We start from the raw sequence: 27,254 nt of genomic DNA, 5'->3' as shown, positions 1-27,254 counted from the left end.
CTCTTTCAATTCCTTTTTTATCTTAAGACCTCTAACCCTGTTCTTTGTCCTCATTATCACCTCCATTGGACTTTAACCCTGTAATACTTTACCAATCACTCACTTTTGTGCTAGTAACACTTTTCTTCTCCCCAATCTCAACCCCTTGGTGAACCTAGTTCAACTCAACACTATTCTTTTCTCTTGAACCCTTTTCCCTTGTCCTCTAATTGATCATGCCTCACTAAACTCTTGCTCTAGATTATGCCTTCCATTCACCTCATTTATTCCCATGCACATTCTGCTGAATGGAGCTGAAGAAGTCATAAAACTGATGATTGGGTCTACCACATTTATTTTAAATCTCATTTTTCAACTAGGCCTTCACTGCAGAAAGGCAATTATTTTTCTCCCTACTTGTTTTTATCTACTTTGTCTCAATAGCTATTCCAAACCCTCCCCCCACCCAAGTCATTGAAATCTCTCAGATGAGAATCTCACTTATAATTCAAAAGAAATCTAGGAGCTCTTTTTTCTTCCCTTCTCTTTCCACATCCCTCTGACATCTGCTACCATGTCATATTTTCCTATAGTTGAAGAGGTGATCCTTTTTTTTCCTAGCCAAGGTTAACCTGTCCACATTTTTCTCATTAATATCCCTCCTCTCTTTTCCCATATCAGTTAAAGATAGGAGCATCCTATAAAGATTCTCAATTTATTCTATCATCCTTGCTAAGTTATATTTCTCCCTACCTTCAATTAAACTTCTTGAAAAAAATCATCCACACTTGGTGCCTTCACTTATCCTGCTTTTCATATCCTATAGACCTTCTGTGGTATTTATTGTTTCTGACACTCAAAATTTCACTGAAATTTTGTTCACCAAAGTTACCAATGAGATTGCTATAACCTTATAGACTTCTTTCAATTCTTACTCTTCTTGACCTTTCTGTAGTATTGGGCATCCTTAGTAAGCACCTTCTCCTATATACTGACATCTCTCTATTTTCTTCTGAGATGTTTTTGTGATACTAGTCTCTCCTGACTCTCCTACCTGTATGACTATACCTCTTTCTTCTTTCTTGGAACTTCATCTGTCTCATGCCCACTAACTATGGGCATGTCCACTAAAGCTCTCTCATGAATCTACTTTTCTTTTTCTGTACTCTCACCCAGTGATCTCATCAGCTGCCATAGGCTCAATTATTTATATGCAGATGATTCCTAGAGCTATATATTTAATTTCTGTCCTGAGCTCCAATCCTATGTCACTAGCTACACATTAGACAGCTCAAACTGGATGTCTGCTAAACCTCTCAAACTCAAATGTTAAAAAAAACAAAACTTTCCCTTTCCCAAATCTTTCCCTTTTCTGAATGTCCCTCTTATAGGAACATTGTCATTTTTCCAGCAAGGGAAAAGAAGAGGAATAAGCATTTATTAACTTCTCAAGTCTTTACAAATATCTGTTGATTCTCACACAATAATCATGGGAAATTGATACTTATTCCTATTGTTCTTATTATTATCACCATTTTATAGTTGAGAAAGCCGAGACAAAGGTGACTTGCCCAGGTTTACACAAGTAGTAGTACATATCTCAGGCTAGATTTAAGCCCAATTCTTCCTGCCTTTAGGCCCAATACTTTACTGTACCACTCAGTTGTCTATTCACAAGCTAGGTATCTTGTTAACTCTTCTCTCTCATCTCACATATCATCTAGTTGCCAAATCTTCTCATATATTTCTCTAGATAGTACATATCTCTTATATGTCCCCATTGTTCCACTCATGTGGCCTCTACCCTAGTTCATACCCTAAGTCAGTCCCATTGGACTTCTGCCATCGCCTTCTCATTTTCCCCTCCCTCAAGTTTCTGCCCACTCCACACAGGTCATATCTAACCATGTCCATCCCCCTACTCAATGAATCTCAGGTGTTCCATATTTCTTTCAGTCTCAAATATAAAATCCTTTGTGAGATCTGGTCTTTTCCTAAGCTTTCTGGTCTTATACTCTGCACTCATCTAGTCACAGTTGATAGTTGTGCCATTCACAGCCCTGGTAAACACATACAACTAGAATATTTTGTATAATTTGGGGACATCATGTTTTAGCAGGATTGCTGATAAGTTAGAATGTCCAAGAAGAAGGTATGCAGAATGGAGAGGGAACTCAAGACAGGTCATACAATGATCACCTGAAGGATTGGAGATGTTTAGCTACAAGAAGAAAAGATTTAAGGGGAAAAATATTGCTGTGATCATGTATTTGAACTGATGTTTTGGGGAGAAGGGTTATATTTTGGAAGAGATCAGAAAAAGGATCAATAGATTGAAGTTGCAGACAAGCAGATTTAGGGTCAATGGAAGAAAAAAAACACTTTACAATTTAAGGTATTAAAAATAGAATAAATAACCTTGGGAGTTAGTTGGCAAGCAAAAGTTAAGTGACTTAATCAAGGCCATTTATATACTATATACTGACACCTTTCTATTTTCCTTTGAGAGGTGTTTTTATGATACTAATCTCTCCTGACTCTCCTGTCTGTATGCCACACTTCAATTTCCTTCCTTGGAGCTTCATCTGTCCCATGCCCACTAACTATGGGCATGTCTACCAAAGCTATCTCATGAATCTACTTTTCTTTCTCTATACTCTTACCCAGTGATCTCATCAGCTTCCATAGGCTCAATTATTTATATGCAGATGATTCACAGAGCTATGTATTTAGCATTAATTTCTGTCCTGAGCTTCAGTCTTATGTCACCAACTACACATTAGACAACTCAAACTGGATGTCTGCTAAACCTCTCAAATTCAAATGTGAAAAAAAAAACCCACAAATTTATCAATTCCTCTTTCCCAAATTTTCTCCTTTTCTGAATGTCCCTCTTACTGGGAGCATCATCATCCTTCTAGGAAGGAAAAAGAAGAGGAATAAGAGAATCTAAAGCTGGATTTGAACTCAGATCTTCTTAACTCCAAACCCAATGCTCTATCTACTGCCCATATATGGAAGGAGACTTAATCTATATCTCAGGAGTCTACAATAAGGCTTCCCAGGATAGTGTTGTTTCTAATGCATATTACTAAGTCACTCAAGAAAGGACATTCAAATAATTATAATTTAAAAAAATAAGGCTAAGTGTTTATATTAGTACCTTTAATTTTTTCCATTGGGTCACATTTTATCCTGTTATTGGAGATCTTCAACTAGAGATAAAGGATCACTTATTAGAAATGATATATTTCAGTGGTTTCAAAATCAAATAGAATTAGGAAGCTGAATTGTACATAAGGATGCCTGCATCTGGATATTATTTTAGAAAATCATTTGTATTCTACTGTACTTTTATTTACTTTGGTATATATTTCTCAATTATATTTTAATCTGGTTCAACTACATTAGAGAATGTTGGTCTTAGGTTGCATTATGCATGTTTGACACCTTTGATGTAGATGATATTACTATTCATCTACAAGTTAAACTATATGTCTTTTGAGGTCTCTTCCAGATCTAATATTCTATAATTCTCTATTACCTAAGGATAGCAACTAAATAAAGATAAAAATAATCACTAAAATTTCCTCTTTAGAAGAGATGATATTAAAATACTGTGACAAAATGGAAGAAGATTCCCAGGGAAAATATTTCTCCCCCCCCCAATTTGTTTTTAGAGGAGGTAAGATTTTAAGTTTATTTTTGTTATTTGACACTTTCCTAATGTTAGACCAAATGGCTCTCAATTAGGGTCTTGGCAGATGGTGTAGAGCTTCAAGATCATTGATGAAAAGAGGAGAAATCCTGGGCAGCATAATTGCACTGGACATCTTGAAAGTGTAAAAAATGTTGCCTGGCAGAGTTGGGTCAGGGTACTGATGAAGCACAACTAATTTCATTTTTTTATTATAATATCTGTATCTCAGTTGTGTGTACCTCCTGGTATAGATCAGTATTATTTAATAGAAACAGCCCTGGGCTGGGAGAACTTAGTTCTGATCTCCTGAGATACAGATTAAGTTATTTTTCCTTTTATGGACAACCTAGGTAGCACAGTGGATATGAGCATTGAGGGTGGAGTCAGACCTGAGTTCAAATCTAGATTCAGATAAATGTATGTGACCCTGGACAAGTCAACTTAACTTCTACATTCCTCAGTTTCCTTGTTTGTAATTTGAGGATAATAATAACACTACTAGGGTTGCTGTTACACCAAATGATATATTTAATTAAACTATTAAGCATAGGTTCTATTTAAATATTAATTATTATTAATTCTCACCTTTGAAATGAAGGGTTTAAACTAGACATTTTCAAAGTTTGCTTTCAATACAACATTCTAAGAGTTTATTATTCTAACATATAAGTTCTGCAGGGACAAGGACTGTTGTAGTTGTAATTTTTCCTGGCGCCTAAAAGAAGGCTTTGTACAGAGCAAATCTTTGTTGTCACCAGACCCAAGTGACCTATTTATTCAGGGAATGAAAGAATTGACAGATGTGACACCTTGAGTCACTGTCAGTGAGGAAAAGTTATGGAGAATAGAATATGTGCCACTCTACTAGAGAAGGTAAATATTATTTAATTTTTGTAGGGAGATGGAGAAAAGGCCCCAAAATTTAGGTTAATTAGCTTGATTTCTCTTCTATTCTTATGCATTATTAATGAGATAGTATATGACCATTTTAGTAAAAGAAGTACGGTTCATAAAGAGTCACCATTCAATTCAATTTAATTCTCTATTAAGTTAAAAAAAAGACAGTCTTCTCTCAAGGAGCTTACAATGTTGATGAGGGAGATAATATGCCCATAACCATGCACAAACAAGTTATATTTGGGATAAATCGGAAATAGCAAACAAAAAAAAAGACCCTCCAAAAGCCCTCCAATAGGTGTTAGGAAAAAGCTTCTTCTAGAAGTGGGATTTTAGCAGATTTTATGGGAGCCAGGGAAACATAAGATTTGGAGATAATTAGGGAGAGCATTTCATTTGAGAGATAATTATGAAGGCAAAATCAGCAGTCTTTAGCACAAGTTTAGATTGAGGAAATGAAAAGGTTAAAGATGACAGGTTGTGAAACTGGATGACTAGAAGTATTGAGGCACATGGTTTCATCTAGAGCATGGTATGCCAGAATAACTTCATTTTTAGGGGAATTTTGAAGTTACAGTTTATCTAGATTTCAGAGATTTGACAATTTCACATCCTATTCCTATGAACGAGATGGAAATAAAGGGTGGTAGAATGATAGTTATATGGTTTTGAAACCACATAACATAATAAAATAGTTTTGGAACTGGTAAAATACACTAAAAAATCATTAATGTTACAATGTACCTCTTAAAATAGAGTGTCCAATATTGACTGCATTATCAAAGAGATGGTTGAATTAGCTTTGATAGAATTCTCTAGTGGTATAACTTAAGAATTTATACTTAGTCCAGTGCTATTTAATATTTTAATCAGTGATTTTGATCAGGACACAGATGGCATGTTTATCAAATTTCATGATGACAAAAAGTTGGATGATATATTCAATGAAAATTCAGGCTACAAAATGAACTTGATATATATAACATTCAGTTAAACCTAGAAAGATTCAATTTATTAGATAAACAAAAAAACATACTTGTATTCACAAAACCAACTTCACAAAGGCAAGAAGGGGGAGGTTGTCTGAATAAGAATTGAAGGTTTTAGCATGGCACAAGCTCAATATACATCTATGGTATGAATATGCAGCCAAGAAGCTAAATGGGATTTAGGATTGTAATAATAATAATAATAATAATAATAATAATAATAATAACAATATATAGCATTTTAAAGTTTACAAAGAATTTTACATTTACATAACTTTATGAAGTCCATGTTGTTATCCTCATTTTATAGATGAACAAACTGAGTTAAATGAGGTTAAGTGACTTGCTGGTTCTAGAGGTAGGATTATAATTCAAGGCTTTCTGACTTTAAGTCCAGAATTTGATCCACTTTAGGTATTCAGATCCACATAGCTATTTAGATATACCATTTAAGGAAGTAGTATCCAGAATGAAGGATTTGTGACAGTCCTGCCCTAATCAGACCACATGTGGCATTAGCATGAGACACTTTTGGAGGCCAGATTTTAGGAAATATGCTGATAAATCCATGAACATCCAAAGATAGATAAATAGGATGGTAAAGGGCTTCATGACCCTTAGGAACTGATGACATTTAACCTGAAGAAGAAAAGACTTGGAAGAGATATGTTAACTATCTTTAGTTGTTTCAGAGGCTATTAAGGGGAAGAGGGATTAAACATTTTCTGTTTGAACCTGGTAGAGAAGGAAATGGCAAACTACTCCAGGATCTTTGCCAAAAAAAAAACCCAAAACACAAAACTCAACCCAAATAGGGTCATGAGGAGTCAGACAGGACTGAAACAACCAAACAATAACAATAATAATTGACCCTGGAAGACAACTGGGAGCAATAGGCAGAAGGTAGTTATAGTAAGGCAAATTTAGACTTGACATAAGGAAAATTTCTTAACAGAGTCATTGGAATGGCTTGCTTTAGAGATTGTGATTTCCCTTTCACAAGAATTTTTTGAAGAAGTACCAAATTACCATTCATTTTTATTATTGTAGAGACAATTCTCAGTCAGGAAAAGACAAAATGAAATATCATTTGAGGTCCCTTCCATCTCTGAATTCTTTCCCTGAATTTTTGTTATGTTGTTATTCAGTCATTTCAGTCTTTTCTAATTCTGGGTGAATGCATTTGAGGTTTTCTTGACAGAGATACTGGAGTGGTTTGCCATTTCCATCTCCAGTTCACTTTACAGATGAAAAAACTGAGGCAAATGGGGTTAAGTGACTTGCTCAGGATAATAATGCTACAAAGAGCCTTGGACTGGATTTAAACTCAGGAAGATGAATTGTCTTGACTCCAGTTCCACCACTCTATCCACTAGCTGCCCTTTTAGTCCTATCTCTGTCCTTAAGTTCTTCCTGACTCCATCTGGTGCACTATCTCCACTGTACCACCTGGCTACCCTGAAGTGCTTTATAAATATGAGCTATTACTAGAAACTTTAACAGGTTCTATACAGTGTTCAATCCAAATGACCACTGTTCATTGCCATTTACTTTATCCTATTTATTTCTCATTTTGTTTTGCTTTCCCTCTCCTTACCTCCTTGTGATGCACTTTCCCTATCAGTAGTTTGGATGTTGGAAAAATGTGTGCTAAAATGGTATGATATTAATTTTATTATAGAAATAAGCTAAAAAGTGATATATTTTAATCTTTATCAGACTCCATCAATTGCTGCCACTGATATTCTTGAGTTTAGAGGGTGGAGGGTCAATAACATTTTATGGCAATTTTCATGTAATATAAAGCTTATCCATCCTCCTCTCAATTAATGTAATCAATTCTATTTATCAAATTTTAGGAAGGACATTAACAAACTGAATTGAAACTAGAGTTTGTGGGTAGGTCAATGAAGCTGGAAACCATGTCATATGTGGTTCAATTGAAGGAAGTGGGGATATTTTAGCCAGAAAAAGAGGAAACTTTGTGAGGTTGTGATAGCTGCCTTCAAAAATCTGAAGAGCTGTCTGGTTAAAGAGAGAGTACATTTATTTAGTTTTGCCTGGAGGGAATAACGGGAAGCAGTGCTTCTCTGCTTTAGAGATGGGGAAGGGAATACATATTTATTAAGGTTCTATTATGTGCTGGGCACTGTGCTAATAGATAGAAAGCTTAGATTTGATGGACAGAAAAGGAAAAGCATTTGGCAAACCTTGCAGTACTCCATAAAAATGAGCTACTATTATTGTAATATGAGCCTGCTTTTATCTTAGGTGATCTGAAATGCACCAAACTCTATTACATTATTAAATGGTAATGACTTCTCCATCCCTATAAGTCTTTAGACTTTAGAGGCTGAAGGATAATTTTTAGGAATTTTTATTTTTATTATTTTTTTTATTTTTTAGATTTTTTTTGCAAGGCAGTGGTGTTAAGTGACTTGCCCAAGGCCACACAGCTAGGTGATTATTAAGTATCCGAGGCCAGATTTGAACTCAGGTACTCCCGACTCCAGGGCCAGTGCTCTATCTACTACTCCACCTCCATCACAAGCAAATTTTTAGAGGGATTCCTGCTGAGGTTAAAGCTTGATGAATCCCTTTAAATCTCCCCCAATGTTGAAATTCCTTGACTTGGATAATGAAATCCCCATGTGCTTTCATGGCTATTTGCAAATTAAAAGAACAGTTTGGTTTTTAATCTCTGGGAGCTCTCACAGATCTTATTCTTTAACAGATTCTATACAGTGTTCAATCCAAATGACCACTGTTCATTGCTATTTACTTTATCCAATTTGTTGTTGCTGAGTTGTTTCAGTCATGTCTGACTCTGTGACCCCATTTGGTGATTTTTTTGGCAAAGATACCAGAGTTATTGCCATTTCCTTCTCCAGCTCATTTTACAGAGAGGAACATGAGGATTCTTGCTCAGGACCACACAATTAGTGTCTAAGTTCACATTTGAACTCATGTCCTTCTGACTCCAGGGTCAGAGTTCTATCTATTATACCAGTAGTACCCCACCATTTTCATCTGACAGGGGAGATGAAAACAGAAAGATTAGCTCCCTGCTTTGAGTGGTTTTTTTATTGTTCATTCTAACTAGTTGAGAAATTTGAAGCCCATAGAAAGTAAATGATTAGTCCATGGTTACATAACCAGTGAGGTAGAGTAGAAAGAATATTGTATTTTCAATCAAAGGATTAAAATTCAAATTTTTGCTGGGGTATTTATTCCCTGATGAACCATTTCATCTAAGTCTGTTTCCATATCTATAAAATGAAAGAGACTAAATGGTCTTTTAGGTCCCTCTCAGCACCAAATCTAGATCACATGAAATAGCAGAGCCAAGAACTGAGCCCAGGAAATTTGACTGTACATACAAGTCCTGTGCCTGTTTTAATTTTTTTCCAGGTTTTTGCAAGGCAATGGGGTTAAGTGGCTTGCCCAATGCCACACAGCTAGGTAATTAAGTGTCTGAGGTCGAATTTGAACTCAGGTACTCCTGACTCCAAGGTCAGTGCTCTATCCACTGTGCCACCTAGCTGCCCCCTGTTTTAATTTTTTTTATAATACCAAACATCTGTCTCTGATATTATAGGTACAGTATGTGGGGACTGTATGAAAAATTTTGCTTTAGCTTCTGAAATCTAATAGCTAGAGCAAGAATAAAATGAACTAAATTTTTTTCTATGAATTAATCTGAAGTGGTGTGTTTTGTTTTTGTATTGCTGTAGTTTTTCCATCCTCAGATTAATTTATGCCTCTTCTCCTGCCATTCTTCTCCAATGGAGGCTTTAATTCTTGCCAGTAGGGAAAGAAGGAAGTTGGGTCTAGAAGCTTAGTAGTATCTGTTTTCTTTGAAAAGATGGGGTTCAAGGCTAGAATTACATCTAACTTGTTTCTTAAATGTTATTAGTTTGGGGATATAATTTTGAGGATCAGTCTTAACTTCTGATCATTATTCTTTATTGGGAAAATGGAGCCTCAAGCTTTATATCCAAGGTCTAACTTCATTCCCCCAAGTACAAATTTCACAATGAACATGCATAGCAAAGAAACTCATTTATGCAAATCAATAACCAAACAGAAATCAGAGAAAGTATAAATAGGAAAATATATATCAGACAACACAGAGTCAGGGAGCTTTCCCAATGAGGCCCTGGAGTCAGCATCCTGGAGGAAATTCCCTTAAATCTCTAGTGTAATAAACTGGAGATAATGGCATGATGGAGCCTGACAGCTCCTCTCTTGTCAACTTCTTCCTAGAGTCTTATTCTCTATTAACTTGAAATGGAGTTGACATCATCCATCTTTTCTCTAGAAACCTGGAGCCGAAAGCACCCCAAAATAGGCTAGAGGCTTGAAGAGACAGAAAAAAACTTGAAAAAGACTAGAGACTCCTCTCTTTCCTGCTCTTTCCAATCTTATCCTGCTCCTCCCTCAGGTGTGGGTCGTTGAACACTACCAATGAGCAGAGAGCCCCATACTAATAGTCTTTGGGACTCAGGTTAAATATGATAAGTTAATATTTTATATCAAGATAAGATGATGTTTAAGTTGATTGCAGTTTGGACTAGATGAGCTGAAGGTCTCTGTCACTATTAAGAATCCAAGAATATCAGAGGACTTGTTTAGACTGTTTAATAGAGGAAAGGTACTAAGTTCTCTGGAGCTTCCATTCTATCATGAACATTGGTAGTGTGTATAGAGCATTGCGCTAAAGACTGATCTGGCTTCTAGTCTCAGTCACTAAACTATCTGTGTGACTCTGGGAAAATTACTTCTCTCTTTGTCATAGTTTTGTCAACTATAAAAGGAAGGACTTGACATAGCTCATCTTTAGGTTCAAACCTTATAATTACAATGTAAGGCTTATTATTATATGGGTAGATTATAGGTCAGGTTTTGTTTCCCCAAACATAATTCAATTCAGCAAATGGTTAAACAGGACTTGTTATGTAGCCAGTCCTCAGCCAGGTGTTTTAGCCATTATAAAAGAAATGGAGTTCTTAACTCAAAATCATCTCTACAAGTTAAGCAGAAATTACAGATTTTGTTCCCTAAAACATATTCTAAATGAATTTCTACTTTATCTGCATCCTAAATGCTTTTTTATTTGATTATTTTTGTTTTTAAATGACAGGGTCCTTAATTTTGTTGTTTAGTTGTTTCACTTGTATCTGACTCTTTAGGACCTCATTTGGGAATTATCTTGACAAACATATTGGCATGATTTCCCATTTTCTTCTCCAACTCATTTTACAGATGAGGAAATTGAGGCAAATGTTAAATAACAAATCCAGGATCACATAGTAAATGTTTGAGGCTGAATTTGAACTTATAAGGATGTCTTTCTGAATCCAAGTCCAGTGGAATACTGTGTCATCTAACTGTCCCAGGTTGGGTCCTTAAACAATTTAATTAAAAATATAAGGGTAGGATTAAGTCAAAGACTTTTTTTAACTTCTAAATTGCAGCACCATTTTATAATAAAAAAAAAAACAGCAGTTCAATGGAAAGAGTGTTGGATTTGGAGCCCAAGAACCTACATTTAATAAGGCTCTGCTACTTACTACCTGTGTAATCTAAAATGAATAACCTCTCAGAATTTGTTTCCTCATCTGTAACATGAGATTGGACTAGACGACCTTTGATCCTATGATCTTTTTAGAGACCAAGGTAAACTCTCCAAGTTTAAATGTCCTCATTCCAGGAAGCACGCCCTAAATAATTTTACTGAAGAGTGTGGCAGGTACGGCCAAGGATATAGTGATGTCTGACATAGTGACTCAGAATCATAGTTGCCATTTGATATTTTCTGTATCTATAGTCCCTGGTATTTCAAATCACTGCTCAGTGCTCAGATCTTCTCACTGGACCCAGGATAAACCATTTGAGAAACACTAAATCCCTAATCCCCAGCTGTAATGCTCTTCCACAAAGAGTTCTCTACTATTTCTCCTATTCCTCTTCTGTCAACAACTCATCTCTGCAGCCACAGTATAAGGCCAATTTAGAGCATCCACCTACTGATTCTGGGTTTCCCAGCTTTTATCTCCTGCCAGCAGGCATTCTCAAAGTGGGAGAGAAGCTGATTGGCAGCAGTTGCCTTCCTGTTCCCACAGCCCAACTGAGTATCCTCCACTCCCACCCCTCTTTTGTGATAGCAGTGAAAACAATCTAGAGCTGAACTTGATTTAAGTAGAAAAATTTGAATTTGAATAAAGCTTCAGAAATTTGCTAGCCTTGTAATCCTGGGCAAGTCACTTAACCTCTCCCATACTCAGTGTCTATCTTTCAAATGGCATAACAGTAGCATCTTACCTTATAGGGCTGTTGAGAGACTTGAATAAGGATATGTGTGTATATATATTTTATATATATATAATATATATACACATATACATGTATACATATATACACACATAATATACATTTGCCAGCTTTAAATACTATAAAATATTAATTGTTGTTACTGAAACTACAAAGGCAAAAAATAGGTGGCAGATGAACTAAACTTTGAAAGAAGAGGAATATTCTGATGGTTGAGATTCCAGGCAATTGAGAAAGCCTGTGCAAATGAACCACCTCTAGTGGAATATCAAGTTAGAGAAAAAAATAATGATCCATTTGCCTATAAGGTACATTCTATGAAGTAAAATAATATGAATGATGTTGAAAAGGTAAATTGGAAGAATATTGCTGAAGGCTTAAAATGTTAGGTTGATGAATTTATATTCAATGCCAGAAGCAACTGGGAGCCTTGTCAAGGTTTTTTTTTTGGGGGGGGGTGGAGTGAGAGGGTCAACCTTGCACTTTAGGATTATTATTTTACCAGCTGTTTGGGGGAAGATTGGAGAGAGGACAAGATGGAAACAGAGGGTAGCTATACCAATAGTCTTGGTGAGAGACTATGAACTAGGGTGGCAATCACATTAGAAGAGAGAAAGGAAAGGTTACAAGAGATGTGGAAGTAGAATGGATAAGGCTTGGCAACTGAATAGATAGAGGTCATAGGGCAAAAAAAAACAGATTACTGGAGGATGATGGAAACAAACAGAAATTGTGAAGTTTGAAGGCAAAGTAGGTTTGAGTAGCTATAGAAGAAAGGATAGAGTTCTGCTTAGAACATGCTGAATTTGAAATGCTGGTGGAAATGTCTAGCAGAGAGTTGGAAATTTAGGGTTGGATTTTAAGAGAGATTGGAATTAGAGGTAGAGATTCGATCATAGAAGTGATAATTGAACTCATAGGATCTAATGAAATCATTTAGGGAGAGAGTATAGAAAAAAAGATCAAGCAGCTGATATGGAGTCAGCAAAAGAGAATGAGGAAAATTCATGTAGCACAAAGAGAAAGTAGTGTCATAGAAGCCAGGGAAGAAGGGGAGGGATAGGCAATAATATCAAAAGCTGCAGGAAAGTTAAAGAAAAATTAAACTTTGTGTTTGGGAAAGTTTGGAGGGGGAATAATAAGAGAATATAGAATAATCTTACAGAAATAAGAATAATGGAGGAACCAATAGCAATCAATAGGTAGAAACTGTAGAGACAAATTTAGGTTGGATATGAGGAAAACTAACTATTAGAACCATCCAAAATATCATGGGTTGCCTAATGGAGGATTAATGGATTTTATCTTCAAGGAGAATTTTGATAACCGTTTGTCAGGTGTACTGCAGAGATTCTTTTTCAGATGTAGGTTAGATTAAATAGTTTTTGGGGTCCCTTCCAACTCTAAAATTCTGTGATTCTATAACAATAAGGACTGATAAGAATTCTTATTTATTTATTTATTTATTTATTTAGGTTTTTCCTGGGCAATGAGGTTAGGTGGCTTGACTCAGGTCACACAGCTAAGTAAATATTAAGTGTCCAAGGTCAAATTTGAACTTAGATCCTCCTGATTCCAGAGCCAATGCTCTATCCACTATGCCACCTAACTGCCCCCATAAGAATTCTTTAGAGTCATCCTTTTTTTTTTAGGTTTTTTTTTTTGCAAGGTAAATGGGGTTAAGTGGCTTGCCCAAGGCCACACAGCTAAGTAATTATTTAGTGTCTGAGACCGGATTTGAACTCAGGTCCTCCTGACTCCAGGGCCCGTGCTCTATCCACTGTACCACCTAGCTCCCCTACATAGATAACTTTCTAGTAAAAAGATGGCAAATTCAGTTTGCTAAGATGGTAAGATGCAATATGATATACTAAGAGGCTTACTAAGATTAAAGGATGCAGGAGCAAGTAGATGGCACCGTGGATAGAGCACGGGCCCTTGAGTCAGGAGGACCTGAGTTGAAATTCGGCCTCAGACACTAAATAATTACCTAACTGCGTGACCTTGGGCAAATCACTTAACCCCATTGCCTTGCAAAAACAAACAAACAAAAAGATTAAAGGATGTGGCAATATTTTTTAAAGGATGTAGTGAAACAACATATTTTCATTCAAAATATATTAAAGTAGAGAGAGAGAAATGAAAAATTATGATAAAGGAAGAATAATTAATTCTTTTTTTTTGGTCTTTTGTTTCTGCAAGGCAATGGGGTTAAGTGACTTGCCCAAAGTCTCACAGCTAGGTAATTATTAAGTGTCTGAGGTCAAGTTTGAACTCAGGTCCTCCTGACTCCAAGGCAGATGCTCTATCCACTGTACCACCTAACTGTCCTAGAATAATTAATTCTTAAGGAGATGGAAGGAGATAGGATCAAGTACACAGGAAGAAGATTTTGTATAGTATTTTAAGGTTTACAAAGCAATTTCTTCACATCAATTTTTATTTTTATGAGTGATAAAAATAAAGACTCAGGGAGGAAAGTGACTTGCTTAATAGAACAACTCATAAGTAGAATTCCCTTACATTTCACCACATCATATTGCCTCTGTTAACTAAGTTCAAATTTAAGATTCCTACCCTACCTCCTCCCAGTGCAAATGGACAATATTGGTTAATGGTCATTTAAAAAAAAATACCTGGATTGGATGGAATCTGAAAAGTTCTTAAAAATTGTTTTGCCACTAATTTGTTTCTAGATTTCCAATCACTTCCCTTGGACCCCATGTCTTTTCTTGCAAAAGACTCCTACTAGCGCATCTCTCTGGCCTCTTCCAGCTCCAACAGTCTATGACATCAAATCTGGTCTGTTGCATCATCTTCCTGACTGCCGCAACAGAGAGTAGGTGGGGATTGCAGCAAGGTTTCTTCTGGAGCTGCATTGGGGGCTATGGCCCACTAGAGGGGGCTCTGGATGCATTGGGGGGGGGGGGTCCTTCTCTTTGTCAGTATAGGCAACCAGTAAAGCACTCTCATTCCTCTGAAGCCTCATGCGGGAGATGGATTTAATTTTGATCGCAGGGCTATAAGGGAGGGGACTGGGAAGAAAACCTTTGTCATACAGCAGCAGCCTCTGGTCTTTAATTATCCTTAAAGTGAAGAGGCTGTGTCCTGGGGAGGGCACTGCCAGCCAGGTGTGGGCAGGCAAGAGTGAGGCTGAGGATGGATGCAAAAGGATCCTCTGCAGATTAGCTGGGTGGACTTCAGATCTAAAAATTGGCCACAGCGGATCAGTTATGGCTAAGATGCTCTAAGGAGGTAAGGCAGTCGTGGGTGTGGAAATGGCTAAGTCTGTACATTCATTTCTTTTGAATGTTATTTGAAAATCTGTGGTATATTATTAGGCAGATGATATGCTTCTATATGTGGACATCTGATGTTTTAAAAAAATTTTTGCGATGTATTTTTCACTGTCATGGTGTTTTGTGTCTATTCGTATCACAGAAATACCAAAAGATTGATGACAGTCTAATTCCGTGGCCCTGTGAAATGAACGTCTCTGGAGTATAATCTCCTAGACTAGTCTGCATAAAACAGTAATAAGTAATTTTACTATTGCAGAAGGTGAATGAATATTCATTTTCATATAGGTTTATCTCAATTACAGGTGAATTGTGTTGTGTTTTTTTTTTTAAAGAAAAGACTGTGGGGGGTTTTTTTCCTTCTGCCCTCCCCCACCTTTTAGAGGGTAAAAATTTGTGTTCAGTCTGGCTTGTGGCTTCAAGGTTTCTGCATAATTTACTCTTGGGGGTTACCTCCTGTGCGCTTGGTAGCAACATACACAGAAACATGCTTTGCAGCTATTTCACAGATGAGGGGCAGGGTGAGCTAAAAACTGAAAATATTAAGAGAGACTGGCATATAATTGTCTTCTAGGGGGGTTTTCATTTTTCAAGTATCAATTACTCAGCGGTCAGTACCTGTGAAAGTCATGTCATTTTTGTTTATTCTTGAGCTTGCTGCTCTTTCTCCCCCTTTTTTTCTTCTTCTCCCTCTTCTTCCACCCCTTCCTCCTCCTCCTTCCTCCCCTTTCATTTGTTCCCTTTGGTACATCTGTGAGGCAAGGACAAGTATAATCTTGTTTTGAAGCCAATGAGCAATGTACCTGGTGTGGCCTTCTTAAGGATGTTTGCCATATAGTCTTCCGTCTATCCTATTGTCTTGTTTTCTTTCTTCCTCCCTTGTCCAAGTCCCTACCCGCCCAGTCAACACCCCACCCCTCCAAGGAGAAAGGAAAAAAAAGCCATCATACAAAATAAAAAAAAAGGGACTATCCTTCATTTCTGACACATGATCAGTGGCCATCTGCTTCATCTCTTTTCTCCGACTCCACTTGTGGTCTGCACTGTAAAGGTTTCACTGTCTCAAAATTGCTCTGTAGATAATATAAATTGAATTTCAATGCACTAAATTGGCATATGAATGTTTTCTGAGTAACCCCAATGGAGGGGGTCATGATTCTACTTGGCCAAGAGGCTTTTGCAAAAAGACCACCACTTCAGAGAAGTCAAGTTTGGCTATCTTCATGTTTCAATACTTTAGAGTCCTCTGCAGACAAAACTGAGTTTTTAGAGGTCTGGGACATATTTAAATTGATTATTTTAATTGGGAGTTGATATTGTTTGGGGACATGAATCAGTTTTTCAAAAGACCTGAACGAAAGTACTTGAGATGAAAATCAAAGGTCCCTGTGAAATTCTATTCTTGTAAAATCTTCCTTCTGTCATCTAAAAAATTTGTATTGAGTATTTATTTATGGTTAAATATATATATATGTATATATATACATATATATTTACACACACATGTAACCTTTGTACAATTCCACCTGTTTTCATTCTTAATCAGAAAAGGGTCAGAGTTTCATTGTACTCACCACTAGATAATAATATTTTCTTTATACAAACTAAAAAATGCAATTTAGATTATTTGTAAATTAAAGCAAAGCAAATTTATGTGTGTAAGCATATTTGCAAAGCCTTAAGAAAAATGACCTTTTTGATTCTATGACTATAATTTCTTTATGGGAAAACCCTCTACACATAAATCTTTCTCCCCTCCCCCATTTCCCCCTTCAGTCCTCCCCTTAAAACCCAAAATAATTATCTTGCCTAATTAGGTTAGAAACAGTCAAAGTCTGATTGTCTGTCTCTATGCCTAATATTAATTATAAAAATGCCTTGGGTGAGCAAGATAAAAATTTCAATATATAGTTTCTAGTCTTGTAAAGTTAGAATTTATTTTAGATGTTGGTTCAATGGCTAAAATAGTTGAGAGAAATCATTTTTTACTTAGGTTCTTTCATAGCAGTTGTTTCTTTGAAGACTAATAAAATTTTAAATAGAAAAGATGGAGTTATACCCTGATAGGTTTATATTGAACAATCTAAAAAGATATCACATCAAGGAAGAGATGATATATTCCCTCTGAATATCTATTTCTTTTTTGAATTTTTTTTTATTTTTAAGGTTTTTGCAAGGCAATGGGGTTAAGTGGCTTGCCCAAGGCCCAACGGCTAGGTAATTATTAAGTGTCTGAGACCGGATTTGAACCCAGGTACTCCTGACTCCAGGGCCGGTGCTTTATCCACTGCACCACCTAGCCGCCCCTGGATATCTATTTCTTTAATAAGTACTCATCCCCCCCCCCCCCCCAAAATAATTAAATTTCTATATGGCAGACCTACTCATTTTGTAGATGGTAAAATTATATATTGTTAGACTTGGAGGGAACTTTGAGGTCATGGTCATTTGGTCCAATCCCTCATTTTACAAAATAGCAAACTGAGACCCAGTAAACTGAGACCCAGGAATATCAAGTGATTCATCTATGGCCACACACATATGAATAGAACTAGATATCAGATCTTCTGATGTCCAGTTAATTTCTCTTTCAGTCCCTCCTTGTTGCTCTCTAATGACTAAATTATTAAATCCTTTTGCAATTAGGCAGAATACAAGACTCTCAAAAATTCATAAAGTTTAGAAAAGACCTTATTTTAACTAGTCCAATCATCTCCTTTTAATTAATTTTGATTTTTTACTAATGTAAAACATAGAGTTTAAATGACTTGCCCAAAGTCATACACCTTAGGGACCAGTCAATGGGCATCATGAAAAGTCAAGAAACTAAAGATTGGGAAAGGATACTACTATTAAAAATAAGTATCCACAAAATAATTCCAAATATTAACATCTTGGATAAACTGCAAGTTATTTGTGAATTCATAAGTCAGACATCTAATTTAGTTACTTCTTTTCTCAAGGCTCAAAATAAAGTGATTGGACTAAATCTCTAAGGCTTCTTCCAGTCCCAAATCTTCTATTCCTCCATAAAACTGGGCAGATTAACTTCTGACTAAGAATTAATCTGCATAATGAATCTATGCAAAAAAAAAAAGACTGGAAGTTTCCATCTGTCAGGGCCCCATCAAAAGCTCTACTTTCAGTGCTGAAACAGAGGGATAACCTTGAGATGATTCCTAGGAATAGAAGAGTCAAATCAGAGATGAGGAATAAGGGGGAGTGGAGAAGAGATGGGCATTTTAAAGTCCTAAAAAGACCACCTCAGGGGTACATCAAACCCAAGAAAATACAACCAAAGAAGATCTGGAACTAGAGTGGTTGTAGTTGTAAGGACTTTAACAACTTACAGGTCTCTGGCACCAAGTAGGCACTTAATAAAAGTTCATTGATTATGACAGAGCATTCACAATTAAGATATTATCATTTTATGTGGAAAAACTACCATTATACCACCAAAAGGCATTCTACTTATCTAAGTAGCAGTAATTATGATAGACAGTATTTATACAACACTTTAAAGTTTGTAGAGCAATTTACAAATATTTTATCCTAACAACCACCCTAGGAGTTAGGGGCTAGTTGTTATGTGTGTAAAGCAAGATGTGAACTCAGTTCTTCCTGACTCCAAATCCAGCACTGTATTTGCTGTTCCAATTGACTATCAATCATTTTTCTTGTTAATCAATTGTGTCTGACTACTCATGACCCCCCCACACACACACACACTTTGGTATTTTCTTGGTAAAGGTACTGGAATGGTTTGCTATTTCCTTCTCTAGTTTATTTTACAGATGATGAAATTAAGGCAAACTAGGTTAGGTGACTTGGCCAGGGTCACATAGCTAAAGGTCACACAGGTCTTAGGTCAGATTTGAACTTGGGAAGATGAGTCTTCCTGACTCCAAACTTGGAACTCTCTCCACTGCTGCCAGTCATAGTTGTCTTTAAAGGTCAAGTTCTAATGGTACATCTATTTGCACCAGAGGAAGATACACCTTCCTTATCCACTAAGAAGAAATAATATCTGTCTCATTTTATTTTAATTTTTTTAGGTATTTGTCATATCTTAGTTCCCCTACTAGACCGTATGGTCCTTAAAGGCGGTGACTATGCTCTTTCCTCTTACATCCTCTAGCACAGTATCTTCCATATAATGGATACATTAATAAGCATTATAAATAAAAATGGAATAAATGCACTTTAAGATGCAGAGGATCATAAATAACAGGGCCAACCTTGGAGTCAGGGCTCATCAGGGTTCAATCCCTGCCTTTAGCTAAGTAAGGCTAGCTGATAAAATGATTCTCATTTGATAATCTTGGCTGAAAGTAAATAGAGACTGGAATCAAAGTTATTAGAGAATCACCCCTCCTCTTCCACGCCTCAAGTCCAAACACCTTCTAAGAGAGCAAAGTCAAAGGATAAAATTAGTCAATACTGCAAAGATGGTGAGAAGTCAGACACATAAACATACTGATTGTAGAATTGTGAATTGGAAATTAATCTGGATTTATGTCGTCCCCCCCAAATTACTAAATAGTTTATAGTCTCTGACTAGATGACTAGAAATTAATCTGGGCTTATGTCCCCCAGAATTACTAAATAGCTTACAGTCTTTGACTGAATGACTGCCACTACTTAACATTTATCCTGAAGTGGGGTTAGAAGGAAAAGAATGGTCTTATCTTTATGAGAGAGATGTAGCTAGCTAAGCTTTGGATACTCAACTCATCCAGTAGGAGTAAAAGTTGGAAGAAGGTGTCCCAGAATTTATATGGGCTACAATACAAATGTGATTTTTAGTGGACACAGTCAGAATAGTTTTGTGGTTCCAAAAGCTCAGGTGAATAAGAGGGTGATTGGTAGAGCTGGGGTTTGGTAGGGTGTGTCAGTAATAGGACATAGAGGTGCGCAGTTTAGTAGAGTAGGAGATTGGCTCACTAAGGGGTCAAGACAGGGAGAGGGTAGCCAATCCAAAAGGGATAGACTGGAAAAGAACTCAGGTTTGGAGTGCATGGAAGTCCAGCTAAAGACTAAATAATAGAGTTAGGTATCATAAGACTCAGGAAAAGAGAGATCATTCTTTCTGAGATATATATGTTAAGTAGTGGAAGTTTTTTTGTATTTTGTAATTTATTTTTTTTGTATTTTGTAATTTATTTTCTCCTGGTTCCAAATTGATTTTCACAACATCTAAATTAAATCACAATTCTTTAAGTTGAACACCCACAAGAATGAATTGTGTCTGATTTTCACCTGACTTCTAATAACCTTCCAACATTGACTAGTTTTATCCTTTGTCTTTGCCAGCTTGGCAGGTATGATATAATATCCTTGAATTGTTTTAACTGGAATTTTAATTATTATTAGTGATTTTTAGTATTTTTCACATAGTTGTTGATATATTTCTTTTTAAAATTGTTTATGTTTCTCACTACTTTATTGAAGAATATATTTTAATTTAAAAAATTTATGTCTTTCTTATATATCTTTGGTGTCAGACTTGTATAAGATACTCAGTGTGATTTGTTTTATTTTGCCATTTGCTAACTTTCTTCTTAGTCTTAAATTGATTTTATTCATGAAAAAAGGAGTCATTCTCACTTTACTTCAGAATTCATTGCAAAAATGTCTCATGCTCCTCCAAAACAAACACTACTAGTTCTTGGTTTTAAAAAGCTAACTTTTGAAAAGTATTTCTATATTTTAAGGGTATTTTTAAAAATCATATATATTTGATATTATTTATCAAAGTTTTTTCTGTATCTGTTCAATCAAACCACATTTATTAAGGACCTACCATATATTTAGTATTGTGTTCAGTGCTAAGCAGATAGTAGGTATTCACACAAAAGCCAAATAATCCCTTTCCCCAAAGATCCTACCTTCCACTGGGAGAGAGAGAGAGAGAGAGAGAGAGAGAGAGAGAGAGAGAGAGAGAGAGAGAGAGAGAGAGAGAGAGAGATTTCTATTATTAAAATCCTATGAATTTGTGTTTATAGGATTTACTATGCTATTTTCTCAATGTTGAATCATCTATGCATATCAGGTATAAATCCAGCATAAGATTAATGAATATTTTTTGAATATATAATTATAATCTTTGCTGGAAATATGTTAAAATATTTTGTGTCAATATCCTTTAGTGATGGAAAAGTAGCATAGCTTAATGTATTGCAAATCTGCCAAAGTGTTTTGAAGATCTGAACTCAAGTCCCACTTCTGACACATACTGACAATAGGAAATTGAACAAAACAATCAAAGTTCTGCTTAGGTAACTTTCCGAAATGTTAAATTTCAGAAAAATTTATGGAGGGAGTTTTCTTGCTGGGGACTCCCTACACAGATGAAATCTCAGATCAGGAAAAGAAATGATTAGTAATATTGTATGATTCCCCCCCCCCCCCCCCCGCTTTATTGCTCCCTGGTTTGGGAATCTACATTAGGTTTTTCTCATAAAGCATCTTCTTTTTTATTGTTGGGAATAATTTTGTAATTTGGTTGATCTTTAAGTGTCTGATAGAATGTATTTCTAAATTCTTCTGGATAAAGTAAGTACTCTTTCTGAAAGACAATGAAAAAATTAATTAAAAAGTGTTCTCTCACCGTGTAGTTTGCTTTAGCAAAATTCTCACTTGTGAGGGATTTAAGTAAAAGAAAAGATTATCTTGATTCAGGAACACAGATGTTTCTTAAGTATTGCTTATGCTTTTCTTTCCTTTTCTTTCTGTTTTTAGTGAACTAATAAAAAGAGTTTTGAAAGAGGGAAGATAAGGGTGTGGAAATCTGTTTTAAATGCAATAATTTATTCTTCAACAACTATTTGTTAAGTTCTCACTGTTTGCCATGTGACAATCAGTTGAAGGAATCTGGATATGATTTAATCTGCAGGCAAGAAGGCGTAGGGAGGGAATTGATAGCTGCCATCAAGTGTCTGAAGAATTGAAGGTGGGATTTGACTTCCTCTGGTTGGATCCAGGAAATTAGAAGCAATCAGTGAAACTGCAAAGAAACAGACTTAGCCTCTAAGGAAAAACTTCCTAATAATTAGAACTATTTACAAGTGGTACTGAGTGCCTTGGAAGGTTTCCATTCATTTTAGATCTTCGGACAAAAGATGGATAAAGGATTAACTATGCTATTTTCTCAATGTTGAACCCATCTATGCATATCTGATATAAATTCAACATGAGATTAATGAACACTTTTTGAATGTATCATTATAATCTCTGTTAGAAATGTATTAAAATATTTTAGCTATTGGGGACAAAGTAAGGTGTATTGTTGTTCAAGCATGGGTTGGTTAAGTTACTGTCTGAGATTCTGTGATTCTAAAAAACTTCTCTGTTAGGTCTTAAGGTAGATATAAATGCTGTTATCATAAGGATAGAGATCTGTAGTTTTATCTGTACAGGGAATTCCAAGATGAAAAGGCACTATCTTCTGGAGCAAATCAGCATCTCTTCCACCACTTACTGTTTTAGAAAGTGACATAGAACACTAGGTTAAGTGATTTGCCCAAGTCATGCTGCCAAGACCTGACCAGAGCTTTTCCTGGCTTTGAGGTCAGTGCTAACTCTAATCACCAAGGATCCTATAGCACACCTGAGAGACTGGTTCATAGCTTCATAGTATTTGAAACTGAAACAGATCTCAGAGATTACTTAGTCCATTTACTTGCTTCATTTTGAGGGGAGCCACCAGGGTCGCACAAGATTTTGAAGTTTATTTTGTGCCCATTGAATATCCTTTTCTAGTCCCTCCACCCCTAGTGTCTTCCAGAGTTCAGTGCTCTTATATTGTTTTCTGGTTGCTCAAAGTCTCCTATTTTAACATTTTACTCAAACCTCTCATCCCTTGATTTGTCTAATCCTCTCAATTATCTCCTTCATAGCTATGCCACTCACCTAACAAGTGTTTTAAGGCTTGCAAAGCATCGTTCTCTCAATTCTATGAGGCAGATAGTGTCTGCATTGCTACACCCATTTTACAAATGAAGGAACTAAGGAAAGATCAAATAGCACTTCCCTTGTCACACAGTTAGTAATTGTTAGAAAATTGTTAGAAAACTGATTTCAAGTTCCATTTTTTTCCATTCTGCAATCCCTAGTTTAAAAAATAAAACAAAACAAAAAACTAAGAAATAGCCAATCAAAGCTCTTATTTCTTCAATGCCAGGTTCTCAGTTGGTGGTAGAAGGGAAATTCTTATTAAACTAACCCACGCTATATGTACCAAAGTGCCAGATGGGCATGGTCATACTGGAAGGCAGAGGCACAAAGGAGTAGAATGGCCTGGTAGAAAGAGTTCTAAATTTGGTGTCAGATTTCCTGAGTTCCAACCCTCACTCCATTCTTTAATCTGTGACATTGGACAATTCACTTCCACTTGCTTCCTTTGAATACTCTGTAAAACACTGGAGAGGGAAGAGAGGAAAGGTGAGGGAGAATCTCTAAGGTCCCTTACAACTCTAAATCTAAATAAATTTGTAAGTCTCTCACATTAACTCAGTAAACAGTTGAACACATACACATACATACATAAATACATACATACAACACATACCATTTCATTAAGGCAAAGCATTTGAAACTGAAATTCTTTGTTCCTATACCCCCTTCAATAATTTTCTGGAACTTTTTCCCCTTCAGGGTTGTCTTTAATATGTTAAGCAAATGAGAACTTCATGTGGATATTGGCTAAAAGCAGGATTTATTGCCAGAAGGAAATGAGGAATGATTGAATGGTTGCAGTAGTTTCTATTCATCTATATTGGACCACATACCCACATGCTTCAATTTATCAACAAAAAATGAGAGAAAGGCCAGGGCCCAGATTCTGACAAAGAAGTGACCTTGGTTCTCAGGTTAAGAGCAGTGGATTTAGGGAAAGAGGACCTGGATCTCAAACCCAACTTTGTTGCTTATTACTTTTATGTCACTGGTCAAATGTCTTTCTTCACCTTTGGGGTCTTAGTTTTTTTTTTTTTCCTTTTTAAAAGGAAAGATTTAGAATACTTGATCTCTCTGTTTTGTTTGTTTGGGTTTGTTTTTGTTTTTTGTTTTTGCAAAGCAATGGGGCTAAGTGACTTGCCCAAGGTCACACAGCTAGGCAATTATTAAGTGTCTGAGGCCAGATTTGTACTCAGGTACTCCTGACTCCACTGCGCCACCTAGCTGCCCCAGAATACTTGATTTCTAATATTATTTCAAACTCTAAATTCTAAGAAAAGAGAACAAATGATTCAACATGATGTTCTGCCAAATAAATGGCAAATTTCCTCTCATATTTAAAACTATCATTGTTTTCTGTCCATTGAATGCCAGTATCCATGCCAGCAGCTAATGAATGGTGCTGATAAACATCTATAAACATCTATCATGGGGCTATAACCTAGCAAAAGAACTCATATCACCAAATTCAAATGTTCATTCATCTTCACTCAAACTTGTGGGGAAAAAAGTCTCTTCCTCAAATTTCCTCCTCATTCTCCTACCAGTTCTTTGAGCAAATAAGAATCATGATATAATCAATTTAATTTGCATGATTGTATTGACCCTGGGCAAGCCACTTAAGGAATCAGTGTGTTAGATTTAAAGTTATAGTAAAGGTTTCAAACCCCAAATCTATTGCTTATCATCTGAGTGACTTGGACAAGTCACTTTATTTCCCTGGACCTCAGTTTTCCCACTTGTGAAAGGAACCTCTGAAGTACTTTCTGTCTTTTGATCCTAGGATCCTAAATTCTCTGATTCATATTCTTTCATCTGGTAAATTCACTTACATCTTTCAGAGGTCACCTTTGTAACGTTTTACAAGTTAGCAATTAATGTGGAGACTTTTATAAACCAATCTTGCTTGAAGGTTAGTTCAATTTTGGGGGTTTTACTCATTGTTTGTCTAATGAACCACGTCATTAGTCATAAATTAATATAATTTTTCCATTTCCCTAAACTCTTAAAGTTTTAAAAAATTTTCAACTCTGGCTGTTTGTATTTTAATTTCATTTTTTCATTAGATAATTAGAAAACTTTTTTTAAGTTGAAGAAGAAAAGAGGATGCTGGTTATATTTCATTTTGTATGATGTCTTGTCTCCTAAGCAGGTTTCTGAGGATATTTTCTCATAATTTCTCAGGGCAACAGCTTCTCAGTCCATACATTATCATCTTTATACTTATAACTGAGGAAGGACATATGAGTAGATAAAGGGAGTAGGGTGGTTGACAGTTTTCTAGACACAAAGAACAATTAATGCAAAAACATGGGAATGCCTAGAACATATATAGGGAATGACAAGCAAAACATTTTGGTGGAATGAAAATTATACGACATAATATTATTTCACCACATTCCCCTTTCATCCTTCTTTTGAGACTTTTTGACTTATTTTGTGATGGTGGATGTACCTGGAGTGAGGTACCTAGAGTCAGGGAGATGAGTTTAAGTTCAGTTTCAGAAACTTACTAGCTGTATAACCCTGTACAAGTCATTTAACCTCAGTTGTCCTTGATTTTTTGATCTGTAAAATTAAGATAATAAAAGCACCAATCTCCCAGGGTTTTTATGAGGATTAAAATGAGATAATATTTCTAAAGAACATTGCAAAGTCCTTAAAATAGTATATAAATGCTACCTATTACTATTTCTATTGTTATTCTAGAATTAATAGAGAATCAAGAAAATTTTCTCAATTGGGGCAGTAACATTGTCAGACATGCCTTAGGAAGGTTATTTTGACAGTTTTGGATGGAAGCCAAGTGTTCAACTAGGAGGCTGTTATAAATAATCCAAGTAAGAGGTGATGAGAGCCTGAACTAGGGTTTTAGCCATTTATATGGAATGAAAGGGAAAGATGTGATGTCTCCTAAAAATTATATAAATATCTTAATTCTTCAGTATATGTGTGATTTCTGTGACTACCTGTAGAGATCATGACCCTTCCATGAATTAGTCTGTTCATGAGTGGCTTGGATCAAGAGAAATAATTGCCTAGTGGCCAACTCTTCCAATTATAATCCTTTCTATACTTATTAAGGATGTTTCTTGGACAATAAGAGAGAAAGCCATTGCTAGAACATTTGTTGGAAACTTGAGAGTTCAGATTCCATTAGTCCAAACTTTGAGAACCTAGGATTACCTCCACACTCCCTAATAAACATAGGTATTTAGAGTCAGAAATTTTTTAAATCCAATAAAAGACTTCTGATTTGTTGACATTAAATTTAATCTCCTTAGTTTTGGTATAATATTATAGCTTGTTGAGATATTTTTGGATTCTGACTCATCCAATGAGTTAGCTATCTGTCCTATTTTTGTGTCATCGGCAAATTTCATGAATTTGCCATCTATATCTTTAACAGAGTCCCTTGTAAATTGTGAAACAATGTAGGGCAATATTATGATAGAAAGATTAGTAATTTGGAGACAGAGAAAATGGGTTCAAATTCTAGTTCTGCAATTTACTACCTGTATGACCTGGGGTGAAATCACTTATTATGAATATGTTGCATTATTTGGTTTCGAAGTTCTCATATCTCTGAATCTATCATCCTATGGATTTGTTTCAGTTGTCTGTGGCTAAATTGTCATTTTTGCTCTATTTTAGTTTTTGAAATTTAGTTCTTTTGATTCTTATAGGCAATATGGATTTTTCAACTCATTTTCTCTTATATTCAGTAACAAGTTAAGAGGGATTTTTTTCTCCCCATTTGAAGATTATGTGGAAAGTTTTTAAACTGCCTTACTTTGGGTCAGACTCAGCTATTATACTTAAAAATCATACCTTCAGACTTCCCAGTAGTCTGGTTGCAGTCACAGTCCCTTGATCTGAATATGAGATTGCCTCCCTCCATCCCCCACCCTCTCCAAAAGTAGACATTAGAAAACCTCTTCATATCATTTTACAATATTGTGTAATTTATTATTATAATTATCTATTCTTAAGATGTCCATTAGACATCCTTAGGGATCCCAGTTTGTGTTTCTTTTTTGAGTGAATACAATGCTGAAGCTTTCAAGGGCAGATGTAAAAATCATCTTAAAGACACTTTTT

General features: G+C 35.8%; 1 protein-coding gene across 1 annotated transcript in view; it reads left to right on the top strand.

Moving 5' to 3' along the window:
- Window positions 1–14,861: 14,861 nt before the first annotated feature.
- The window catches only part of ADD2 (adducin 2), a 167,037-nt gene continuing 154,644 nt past the window's right edge, over window positions 14,862–27,254 (top strand). Inside the window, exon 1 of the mRNA XM_074208398.1 lies at window positions 14,862–15,153. The gene's annotated coding sequence lies outside the window, so the exon portion shown is untranslated. The remainder of the gene's footprint in view (window positions 15,154–27,254) is intronic.

The sequence above is a fragment of the Macrotis lagotis genome, chromosome 1, assembly GCF_037893015.1.
Source record: "Macrotis lagotis isolate mMagLag1 chromosome 1, bilby.v1.9.chrom.fasta, whole genome shotgun sequence".
NCBI classification, from domain to species: Eukaryota; Metazoa; Chordata; class Mammalia; order Peramelemorphia; family Peramelidae; genus Macrotis; species Macrotis lagotis.
The sequence above is the reverse complement of the archived record's forward strand: the minus strand, read 5'-3'. Positions and strand labels throughout refer to the sequence as shown.